General features: G+C 39.6%; 1 protein-coding gene across 7 annotated transcripts in view; it reads right to left on the bottom strand.

Annotated features, from left to right (window-relative positions):
- Positions 1-13,197, bottom strand: part of SEMA4D (semaphorin 4D) — a 131,600-nt gene that overhangs the window by 59,896 nt on the left and 58,507 nt on the right. For 5 of the 7 annotated variants that reach the window (XM_075599946.1, XM_075599927.1, XM_075599937.1 and 2 more), the window contains exon 2: positions 11,208-11,308. The gene's annotated coding sequence lies outside the window, so the exon portion shown is untranslated. Of the gene's footprint in view, positions 1-6,569; positions 6,755-7,821; positions 8,044-11,207; positions 11,309-13,197 lie in introns of those variants that run through there. The other 2 variants (XM_075599917.1, XM_075599905.1) reach the window with 2 other exon arrangements.

Raw genomic sequence — 13,197 nt, forward strand, 5'->3', positions numbered from 1 at the left:
GCATTTAACTTACAAAGTGAAACCATGAATCCTTCACAAATAAATGATGATAATAAGGAATCCCCACGTAATAGTATTGAATCCTTTTACTGCCAGTGGATTGTACAATAAAGCACTTGCAAAAAATAATAATATTTGTTGTACTTAAAACACAGACCAACAAACTTGCTCACGGTCAAAAGGAGCTTTCATCAAACCACTTCAGAGTATCAAACCCCCAACATATCAACAGTCCACCTCAGCAATTAAAGGTGCTATCCCACTATCCCACAGCTGTCCAGTTGAATTTCTCTGAATGGGGAAGTGTTTGTCAATCAACTGTTTTCTTTAACTTATCCCACCCTTGGACACAAAAATCCAAGTGGGGTAGAGACCCTCAATTGGACAAGAAACCCAAAATTGCACTCTATGAGAATAAAACACTTAATGGGACTAAACAATATATCCCAGGCTGATAGCCAAAAGTGCTACACGACGCAAAACAAAAAAGAATTTATTAAATACATGAGGGAGCAATATCAGGGAGTGTGGGGTATAAATAAGGGTGTGTTTAAAAATACGGTAAATGGTGGCCAGAATAGAGAGTGTTCTCTCTCACTCATCAGGTATAATTCACATATAGGGAAAGCCAATGCTAAAGCTTATAGGGTATGTCCCTTCAGAGAGTACCTGATGGTGGGCAATGAGGTATAATCAGCCAAAGTCCTGACAAGGTATACGATAGAAAATTGTACCAACAGCAGGAGGTACTAAACACACAGTAACGTTTAAGGTGTAAAGAAATGTATCCCTGGTTCATCCGAATCACTTGAAAAATTGTAACATATGCAGACTAATGTAACATGCGTCGAATGGGTGAGTGTATCATAACACTAAAGTAGAACAGAGGATTGGTGTTTCAGCATATAAATACATGTATACCCATCATCCCCTGAATAAAGTAGTCCCCATTCATCAAGCTGCATATATAGTAATTCAAACTGTGTATATACAGGTCAAATCGGACGATGGCATAAGGCAAGAAAAACGGGTAAGTAGAGATACGTATCAAATACTACCCGATCAGCCGAGTTGGTGCTGGTTTACACGATACACCGGAGTTCCTGGCATTGCTGGTCACCACTACCGGCGTCAGAAGAGTGACGTCATTAAAAACCGACGGGCCGTTTCGCGTAGGCAGATCCGCTTCGTCAGGGCAGGAGTGATAGGAAAACCTCTTCACTGGATCCTTATATACCCATTTGCTTAATGAGAAGCAGGCAGGTATATAAGGATCCAGTGAAGAGGTTTTCCTATCACCTATATGTGAATTATACCTGATGAGTGAGAGAGAACACTCTCTATTCTGGCCACCATTTACCATATTTTTAAACACACCCTTATTTATACCCCACACTCCCTGATATTGCTCCCTCATGTATTTAATAAATTATTTTTTGTTTTGCGTCGTGTAGCACTTTTGGCTATCAGCCTGGGATATATTGTTTAGTCCCATTAAGTGTTTTATTCTCATATAGAGTGCAATTTTGGGTTTCTTGTCCAATTGAGGGTCTCTACCCCACTTAGATTTTTGTGTCCATGCTAACTCTACCCTATGCACCATGAGATAAGAATATTTTAATTAGAATAATTAGGAGAGCGATAAGCATTGTGTGTCCCATAGCTTATCCCACGCTTTCCTTATCAGAGAGCCAATAAAGTCACGGGGAGGGTACAAGGAGGACTCTGGCTGTAGACGCACTTGCTGAACACACAGTGACATCACACAAAAGGGAGCAGCCATTGGAAATCAAACCCCTCCCAAGCCTAACTTTAAAGAAGAAATTAAAAATACTTGTATGTGCCAGACTTTTATAGAAAATGTATCAATCACCCTGGTGAGACCCCTTAAGCAGCTCACTGGAATTAGTTCACTTTGGCCTTAGGCCTTATTGCCCACTTTAAATGTGTCCAGGTATGGACTGATTTTAATACTTTTCTGGATGTACAGTACCACCATATACTGCACATTTGACCTTATGGACCAGTTAGCCTAGGAAGGTTGTGTATGAGGTTTACCCCTATGGCAGGGTTCTTCACCTTGCAGCCCGCAGGCCAAATCCTTGATGTGATCCTTAGGGCTGAAGGAGCGGCTCGTGAATAAATACACTGACTGGCACTGAGTTAGAAGCAGGGGCACCTGGTTTAATTCCCGGTGTCGGCTACTTGTGACCTTGGGCAAGTCACTTAATCTCCCTGTGCCTCAGGCACCAAAAACATAGATTGTAAGCTCAACGGGGCAGGGACCTGTGCCTGCAAAATGTCTCTGTAAAGTGCTGTGTAAAACTAGCAGCACTATACAAGAACATGCTATTATTATTGTGGCCCTTGGGTTCTCTGACCCTGGTTATTTGATACCTGTTGCTTAAGCATCCAAGTGCAGTTTTGCACACAAAGTCACGTGCAAGTAAAATTAATGTAAATGTATATGGTACAGATGTTTCATTGTTCATGTGTGAAATTTACAATAATATTAATGCTCTCCTGCTCCTAAGGGGCAGATTCTGTATGTGCAGATTCTGTATGTGCAGAAGGGCCGAACAGGCTGTTTTCAGTCGAAATTTCACATTGAAGTCCATGTGGAATTTCGGCGAAAAATAGCCCGATCGCCTGTACGGCAAATATAGAACCAGACCCTAATTCTTTTCAGATCTGGTCCGTTTGGAAAACTTGTTAAAGAGCCCTGTTCAATAGTGTCACCAAGCATTGATAGGGTTAAATCGCGGCTGCCAGGGGTTGATTGCTACATTACTCTATGATAGGAAACTATACTCTTTGGATGCAGATCTTTGGCAGGAAATTGCTACAGTTACTACCACCGACCATCTCCATTATCACCAAACACTAGCATGCAAGTAAGGTCAGGAACGCACAGCTACCCCAATATAACAACATTTGGTGAATGTGTCGGTGTGTCCATTTTGGCTGTGTCTCTTTCCAACAATCAAAACCTATTTTTGTAAAACTCCACAAAAGATTATTGTGTTCCCCATGGGAAAAAAAAAGTCAATGCTAGATCTATAGAAGATGAAAAGTTTCTCTGTCCGAAGACTTCAGAAATGATAGAAAAGCATTGCAAAGAAGCATTTTTAAAACTATTAGAACAAATTTGGCAAAAAACTGTTTTCAAATGGTGCTCATTATGAGTGGGCAGCATATATTATGCCAAGTCTTTTACGGCACCCTTAGCCAGACTGGCATTACTGGCTTCACAGGTAGAGTCAGAACCCACATTACTTTGTTCCACCAACAGGGGTACACAGGATTTCACAGAGAGACTATATTCGGCTATTTTGTTTAGACATGGCCTTTAAAATCGACCTTATGTGCTTGTTTGCGTACACAGAAAGCTGTGCGCCTAGAATCTTATATTGCATGACTTTATGGCAGGTGCAAATGCGCTGTTGATCACAGAAATGATCCCTTCCCACGTTAAAGTGGCACTGCTCGCTTTTATTACTCCGCTGCGCTCTCAGTGACAGAAGCGTGGGATCGTGTTCATGTTTTTTTTTTATTCTAGCAATTAAATTCTTCTTCTGATGAGTTAGGAGAATCAAGAAACATCAGGTTCGCCAAAACAAACGTCCGTTCCCCCAACAGTGGTGCATAATGGGACAATAAAACTATCCTAATACAGAGAAAGAACAGGAGTGTGGGATAAATCTCCTGTTGGTTATTTCTGTGGACTAATGGGAAGCACAGATGAGCACAACACATCAAGATGGCAGCCTAAGCCAGGGGTGCTCAGCTCCAGTCCCCGAGCCCCTCCAGCATGTTCATTATCAGGGACGTTAAGATTGTCTTCCGGCCTCTCTGGCAATGAAAGGGTTAATAAATAAAACAGGAACTGTGCTACCATACAGAGAAGATATGACCCAGTGGCAAAAGGGAACAGGTCTCTCCACACCGCAAGTATCAGAATTAGGTAAGCTCCTCAAAGGCGGACTCCTCACTTTGCACTGTGAAGAGAGAGGAGAAGAGGAGGGGAGAGAGATGATGATGATGATGAGGGATGACGACAAGGCAGGATGGGGAGAGATAAGGGGGGATGATGAGATAGAGGATCAGGGAGAGGATGGGGGATAGGGGGAGGAAAAAAAATTCCAGTCAGTATTAATATTAATGGGGACCTGAATTTCTTTTGCCTGTGAGCCCGTGAATGTCTAGCTATGCCACTGATCACTCAACTCTAAAACTGGATGCATAAAAAGTGGTGTGCAGCTGACTAAGCTGTAGCCTTAAATCTCAAAAATATACGAAACTGCAACTCCGACAGAAGCCCCATGTGGTAAACATCACGGGGCAAGAATGATCAGTTCTGCTTTATTGTTTCCAGTTGATTTACTCTGCATTTCCCAAGCCTGCGTACTATCAGCTAAAAATAATCTTACTAGTGAATTTGCCAAAATCAAAAAAATCAACCTTCCGTATATTCAATTAGTCTTTAGGAAAAAAAAGGCTCGGTTTAAATTTTTTTTTTTAAATGGTGTATTTGTGAATGATAGGGAGATAATAAATAGCTGCAGCTCTATCAACCACTTCTTCTGAGTAACTCAACATCTAGATCTGTACGGCTGCTCTCAGTTTAAAAAAAATATCTATCCGCAGGACACTTGGAAAACAGGAGGGAACTCTGACAGACCAAATCAAACAGGTGCAGAAATAGAGATGGTTTCATGCAGTGACCGATATTAAATTAAGCATTTCAGTGTCAAATCCCAGCCTGGGTTGACATCTCGGGGAGCAGGAGTAAAGTGAAAACTGTAGCTGTAATATCTAAATGTATCCTGCAAGTGGAAATGAAGCAAGAGCAGCTTCAAATCCAATAAGCTTCTACCAGATAAAGATGAACACAGAGTCCATATAACTATAAAGTGTGTGAGAACATTCCCAGCCTAGAACAACTATATGGTTTTGTAGAGATTGACCAATAAGAGTAAAATCATGTAGCTAGAATTCACACAATCATATTAGTAATATTCAAACTCATTTTAAATTTAAAGAAATGGGACAAAAATATGTTCTGGCATGGTCAGATGTCTTCACAGCATGTTGAATAGGGGGAATCGATGGTTTGAGATGTTAGGGAACCCCCTCTAGCCAATAGGCAAGATATGTCCTACAATTCAGAAGGAAAAGCAACCAAAAATTAAAGGAGCCGTCCCCCCTGCTAAATTATTGGCCATCCTCTGTCCACGAAAGTAGTAAGGGGTTCCCGGCGCTGAACCGCTTTCATCTCAGCCCTGGTACCTCATGGTTCACGAGATACATACCTGTAGCAGTAGCGCCAGTAACATCCCCTTGAGGAGAAACAAAACTGTGGTTTAAATCTGTGATCAGACACGGCTTTCCATTGGCCAACGTGATGAGTGGGATTTAAATTAGTGTAAGGGCCGACGGAGGCAAGTATCGCAAGAAGCAGGGGTCCCCGGAGCTGAAATGAATGTGATTCTCATCCATGTAATAAGGGGGGAGGTACGGATGGACTGCTCTTTTAAACATTGACAATTCAGCGCACAAGATAAAGCAACATTTCAATGTAATGTTTTGTGCAGCATTCGTGATGCACAGGAAAGACTGTTTACTCTTAAGTAAAAATAAAACTAGATTCGAGAATTCATTGTATTTAGGGAGGGGGGACAGTTGGAGATCCTATTTATGATCTTGGCACGACCGGTGTGGAAAAAACAACACACGCTTAAGCACTTATTACCACCTGCTTTCACTGCTCTAAACGGAGCTAAGCATTGCGACTTGGGCAGAAATCTTCCCCATTTTTCAAAACCTAAACTTCACAAAAAGAAAAAACTAAAACCAAATCCTATTTGCAGTATTCAGAATCCCAGCATAGGTGCCGGTCCTCTCAGAGATAGCATATCAAGCTGGAAACATCCCAAGTAGCTTCCAGGTTTGCAAAATGGTCACTAAATCATCATACACAATAAATTGTTATTTTACCCTTTCTTTCGTTAAAACCTAGAGTACAAAATGTGTTGAAGTATGGACTTTTGGAGCGTGAATCAAAAATAGTACAGGCAGTTCTCGTTTTACAACGCTTCACTTTACAACGAATGGCTTATCCAACGCTATGCAATGCAAACCTATGTTCATTTTTACAACGCCAAAACGTATTATCCAACGCTCTTACAACGCTTTGCAAAGTTGTTTATGTGTATATAATATATATATTATACTATATAATATATTATATTTTTATATTATATTATATATTATGTAATATTATATATATAATACAGTATATGCACTATATAATTTATGTGTGCTGCATATCTTGTCTGCGTAAAATATTATGTGTATTTTAGCATTAAAAATGCTTTCAGGAACGGAACCTTTCATTTAAACAATGTTCCTATGGGAAAACGTGTTTCGCTTTACAACGTTTCGCTATCCAACACCATTTTGAGTAAAACATTGTGTCGGATAACCGAGGACTGCCTGTACATGCATATTAAACACTAGCTGGGGGAGTCTATCTTTGTTCTGTAGTTCTGGGCAGGTCAATTTCTCACATTTCCACAGCTTCCATTAGCCAGGACATTGATCATTCTCTTTAGCTGAACAATTGAACTCCGATACCAGCCAGCACTAGGAAACAAAGGCTAGCTGAATCTGGGCTGCCATCTCTCACTTGTTGCCTGGGAAACCTTTCAGCTCCTAAGTAGCTTGTTGATGCTCATCATTTATTAAAATGCAGGCCTAGAAAGGGAATTTAGAAATAAACTTACTTTTGAAAGCTCTTCTGAATTATAAAATAAATAAAAAAATATCACATGAATGTTAGAAATGTATCCTTTGACAACTAAAATTGTGCTAAAGTTCTTTAAAAAAAATAATAATAATTGTAATTAATGCTTGACATTATTTAAATTAATGTTAGAATAGAATAAGGTTTAATATGTATCTAAAAATACAAACCACAAATATATACTCTATCATCTAAAACAAAATGACCCATGGGTAGTGTTGGGCAGTTGTGGACATTGAAAAAAGAAAAAAGAAAAGGGAGGACAGTTACTACAAATATTTCTCATAATGACAATTGAAATCACAATAAGGATCTCTCAGGTTCTGCTGATCTCAGCCTTCTGATCTCCTGCTATTCCACCCCAAAACCTTCCAAAAATCAACAACTGCCTCCTTCTGAGCTTTGTAAAACATTGCACCTGGATACAAAATGATCATTTTTTTCGGTGACATAAATGCAGCTACTTTAACGCTACTCGTAATGCGTCCTTCAAATCTGCAGTGGCTACGTACATTGTGTAACTCCCAAACAAGTAAAGACCGCATACACACCTCTTACTAAGGGTATTCACAAGACCATCAGATATACTCTAAAACAGAGAAGATGGTCGGTGCTCTGAGACAAAGGTAAGCAGAACACAAACAAGACAATCAGTAATGAGCACTCAAGATATCCCTAGAAAATATACCAAACTTTAATGTCATCAATTATAACATGTTAAAACATTTACATTAAAAGCATAAATATATTTTAACATGTTATAATTGATGACATTAAAGGTTGGTATATTTTTTAGGGATATCTTGAGTGCTCATTACTGAGACCCTTTTTGTCTCGTTTGTGTTATACATTGAGAGTTGTTCACAAGTGATGCTTTTCTTTGATCTCTACTTTCACACTATTTTACATTGCCGGGTGCTTTAAGCCTCTCTGCCCACTGTGATTTGCTTCCTTTTCAATATGGTGAGTAGCCATTAATGTGTAGTTAAATAGGTCTTACCTTTAAGGTCACATACCTGCAACTATGTGTTAACAGCTTCTCTCCTTCGTGAGAATAAATAGATGTTAGCAGTTTAACAGCCTACGGTCCCTGGTAATTTAATCCAACAATGATCCATTTAAGGACTGATTTGACCATTATGGGAATTGCCGATTTGGCTCAGTGTAAGAACTTCCTTTTTTTGCCGGACTGGCAAGCTTTTCAAAGCAACAAACTCGTGCATACTCTATTTTGTGGCCTGCAGAGGCAGATTGAAGAATTTCATCTGTTGTAAATAGCACAGCCAATACTATAGTGAGAAATACAGAAAACTGAAAAGATGGAATCCTCTTTCATTCACTTACTGCAAACTGTCATTTACACTCCGTGTAAGGACAAATCTAGTCTAATTTATGTTCAGGACTGATTTACCAGTAGTACATTAAGCATAGTACCCATGTCAAACTGAGGATCGTTTGTTTGCTGTGCAATGCAATTCAGGAAACTGGAGCAAAGGTGTGTAAAGCAGCAATGCTACATTCCACCCTTTTGTTTTGTAAAGCATGTGGCAATGTATAATTCTACCATTTGGTGCTCCTGTTATAAATCTGTGAAAGTCCTGACTGCGTGACTAACATGGCTGCTTCAATCAGTATAACTCAGCAGCTACAATGTATCCTGATATTACTAAGGTAACTTTATTGTTACAGTTTGCAGCTCAAACGGCTGGGAATATTGGCAACAAATAATCACAAACAGGAAAGTGTTGCAAAGATCTTGCACTGCTGGGAAGGTGTGCCAAAACCATGCTATAGAAATCAAAGGATGCTTTAAAACTCATTAAAAACGGAAGAGTTGAATAATATATATATTTTAAATAGTAAGTATTATCAAATAGTACAGAACTGATGTAAAAAACAAAATCACATGTTTTGCCGCTTTAATACTATTTCAGAATATAAAGCTACTTGATGCAAACATACTGTATGCTAACTTCAACCAAGGGCCTGATTAGACAAACTGTACAAGTAGAATGGCAAGAAATGTACCGCAATGTAATTTTACTTACATCTAAAAAGACTTCAAATTACCGTACTTCAACGTTTTGTAAGCATTCATAACATCTATATCAGATTGTAAGCTCTTCGGGGCAGGGACTTTGGCCTAATGTTACTTTTATGTTTCAAGACCTTATTCCCATTATGTGTTATATTTTTATGTCACGTGTATTACTACTGTGAAGGTTTGTGTATATAGAAGGTGCTATATAAATAACGACATACATACATACATACATACATACATACATACATACATACATAGCCCTACACCTACAGCATGAAGACTTCCACTTGTCTGCCTGAGCACCTGCAGTGAATTTAAAGCCCAAACATGCTCCTCAATGGGCCAGATTTGATGGACATGCTGCAAGTTGAGATCTTTTGTAAATAATGATTTCTAAATAGAAACTTCTTTATAAGGTGCGTACGTTTATTATGCTGGTTACCCCGAAGATGCAACCCGTGTGTCGTGAACCAAAACATTGATTCAGCCATACCATAACCTTCAGCTTACCACTTTATGCAACGTACTTAATATGCTACAAGAAATGATATATTTTTAATGCATTTTGCATTCCACTGGGTATCCACAGCAATTATAAAGGTAGGGCTTATTGACCAACAAATGTTGGCTGCAAACCTGGCGGCATCCCTGATGTAAAACATAACCAGGATTTATCGAAGGGAGAAAACCCCCCAAAACAGTCTCCCCTCTCTCAGCTCCAGGGGTGATTTTTGTAACACTTTATGCTGGTTTAGCAGTTCGGGATTATACTACACAGCCTTCTTGTGATTACAGACTAACATAGACCTAACACGCTAACATATCTTTTAGTGGTTTGTCAGTATGCTACAAATATACCATGAGAAAAACACCAGAAACTATTTTTAGTCTTTCCAAAACTATCGCTAACTTTTCCAGTGTGAACTATAGTTCAGAAATGTTTAGCGCCCCCCCCAACTCCCCCCCTTCCCAGACTATTGGTAATTAATGATGCTGAACATACTTCAAATATAAAATCAGCAACCATTACTTGAAAGGCAAGGAAAATACATATTTTGCAACCACTGGAGATGATTTTGCAGAAAGAATGTAGAATGAATATGCCGAGAGTCAGCCATTCAGCGCAAAGTAATCTATACTCTTACCACCAATACCAGAAGAAAACTATAAACAACAGCATGGGGATTCGCAGATAAATATACAAAATGATTCGAAGTATCCACACGACCTGAAGTGTTCAGACTGAAGTCAATGAGGATCTGCTGCTTGCACAAGGAAAGATCAGTTGAAACCAATGGGTCCATCCAGTACTACCACAGGACAAGCCCAATAAAGTGAATGGGCTAATCTGGTGATATTGCAAGGAAAGCCCAATAAAGATATCACGCTTTATAGAGATGGGGCACAGAATGGTAAATTTTACTTTAGAGATGAACTGCAGGACTAGTTTTAAGGTATATAAACCGGAACGTAAATAATTCCATACTTAAAATATAACATTTCCACGTCAATGTGCAATTCCTTGGAAGTTTAGAACAGAAGCCTAGGTGTGCCAGCAAAGCAGTAACCACGTATGACTGTGCATTCATCTTAATTTGGACTCATCCAATGGGAACACACACACACACACACACACACATACAAAGTTGACTTCAACACCAGGTTTATTTATTAAAAAAAAAAAAGCTTCTTAGGAGCTTTAAAAAAAAGCAGTTTTTGCTTTGAAACATCGCTCATAGTTTATTCTTTGTATCCACGATGTGTTAATTAAATACATTTTTGGATTTTTCTAAAGAACTTGAAGTGCCATGGACAACTATTTTTGCTTTGTATTATTTTGATCCGGAGAAGTGAACCTGGATAGTCTAGTGAGCACCTACTTTACATGTAATTCTCTATTTATATTCCTTCTATTTACAGGAGTGCTTTCACTATATTTAGATGTCTGTGCGCGCAGCAAAATGTAATACAGGACAGCACAACCTACAACAAACCCTAATTTAATATCAAAATCTTTTTGACATTAAACCGTTTTCTTGAAAAGCAATTTATTTTGTGCTTAAACCTTTTTTCTTCAAGCTGACTATGCTGATTATACTGCATGCACATATGCATGTATATATGTATGCATGTACACAAACACTATTTTTTACATTGTCATTTCCCTCATAATGGTAAGATCACGGAAAGGCAAACTATGCTGTAAATCGGTCATCTGAGCCTATCGAAACAAATGTGGTCAGAAGAGCTTTGCAACATTGCACATTGCAGATCGCAGATCGTGTATCACATGACAGAGGTGTGATAAAACACTTCTATTCCTATTCATTTCATACAATACTACCAATATTAACAAACCTGTTTTTACGTCTCCATGCCAGCGTGCGCATCTCTTTATTTACAGTGCCCGCAATGAATTGTGCGAAATTCAAGATCTTTCGAGCCGCAGTTCTTTAAACCTGCAAGACAAACACGAGGCCATCAGTTTAGGAACACCATTTCCATGCAGAAAATATGACCAGCATGTGACCAAATCTAAAAACGGATCACAAAACAGAAGCGTAAAGTAACAAATATTTCAACGTTTGGTTACGTAGTATTTGCTAAGGACCAGATGGAATGGACGTTGCTGTCACATATCCTGGGGCAGCGCCAGAAAATAAGTGCTGGCAGCTACACAGTTCAAACTGGAACGCTGCATCACATTCCGAAGAGCCTTCTAAAATAGCTGCACTTAACTGCTTGTTTTCTTTGGTGTAATCCTTATTGGATGGAAAAGAATGTGAATGTGTATGATGGTGTAGGCACATTTTCAGTTCATGCAGAAAACTTCAATACTAGAATCAATAAACATGTTTGTTTTGGGGGGGGGGGGGGGTGAGGGTGGAGACAATGCTTCTTTTCTTTACTAATCAACACTCAGTCTACCCCACGCAACCTCTTTCCTATCTTTGATTCTCTACTCAGACCCACCGGCTGTTACCTGTTTTTCTTCCTCCATTTCACCTCAGGACATTGCCGACTGTTTCAAAACCAAACAGGTGGATTCCATTTGCCAAGACATCCCCTCTGTATCCTCCTCATATTCAGCACCTTTTCCTAACGCTCCCCCCCGCCTTCCTTGACTCTTTTTCCGCTGTAACAGAGGAGGAAGTGCCTTTGCTGATCTCCTCTTCCTCATTTCCTCCCATCTCCTCAAGCTCCCACATATTTTCAACTCCTCCCTCAGCTCTGCTACCTTTCCCAACTCCTTGAAGCACGCAACAGTTATAACGGCTAAAAATAAAAACACCAGCCAATGTAATAGTGCAGAATTTGATACGAGAAATAATTGAGATAACGATTCTTTTAGACCCGCTTACAATGGCCCTGGTGAAGCCCTTGGATAATTTAAATCGAAATACATACAAATTATTATTACATATTCTGACTGCGGCGAGGCGTGCAATCACAGGGGACTGGAAAAAGACCCAAACCCCCCCCAGGAGAGATTATTGAGAGTAAATGAGGTCCAATCAATGGAGAGATTAACAGCAGAAGACATAACACAAGAAAATGTCATAAGTTATGGGAGCCCTGGTACTCTGAGGGGAATCTGTGAATCTATGAATCAGTGCGGGTAGAGAGTTGTATCCTCTCTCAGAGATTTTATTATTGTGTGAAGTGAGCGGTGTTGCCGTTACTCACTCAGCGACGATATAATTTACGATACCTGTGTTAAAATTGTGGTACTTCCCCCCCCGCCCCCCCAACTATTTTCTGTATCCTTTCCTTTTTGTTTGTCTAAAACGCTAATAAAAAAAATAAGTTACAAAACCCCCCCCAAAAAACAGCGACTTGACGCTGTCGCTACAACTATCATCAAGTCTCTTTCCTGCCTTTTGCCTCTAAGCTTCTATTCACCTATTCTCTTGCTTGCTCTATTTTCTTACCTCATAGTCTCTCCTAAATCCTCTACAGTCTGGTTTCCGTATTGCTCACTTCACTGAAACAGCTCTCACAAAAATAACTACTGACCTCCAGGCTGCTAAAGATGAAGGGCATTACACCCTGCTTATATTACTTGACCTTTCTAGAGCCTTTGATACTGCGGACCACCCTCTTCTCCTTCACATTTTCCATGAGCTTGGTATCTGTAATTGAGCTCTATTCTGAATTTCTTCTCATCTCTCCCATCATACTTTCGGTGCCTCATTTGATAACACCGCCTCCTCCGATCTCTGTAGGCGTATTGCAGGGGTGTCTCCTGGTACCTATTCTCATTTCTCTATACACACTCTCTCTAGGTGACCTTCACATCTCTTGGGTTCAAATATCACCTTATGCCGACTACACACAAATATAACTT

The sequence above is a fragment of the Ascaphus truei genome, chromosome 1 (assembly GCF_040206685.1).
Source record: "Ascaphus truei isolate aAscTru1 chromosome 1, aAscTru1.hap1, whole genome shotgun sequence".
Taxonomy (NCBI): domain Eukaryota; kingdom Metazoa; phylum Chordata; class Amphibia; order Anura; family Ascaphidae; genus Ascaphus; species Ascaphus truei.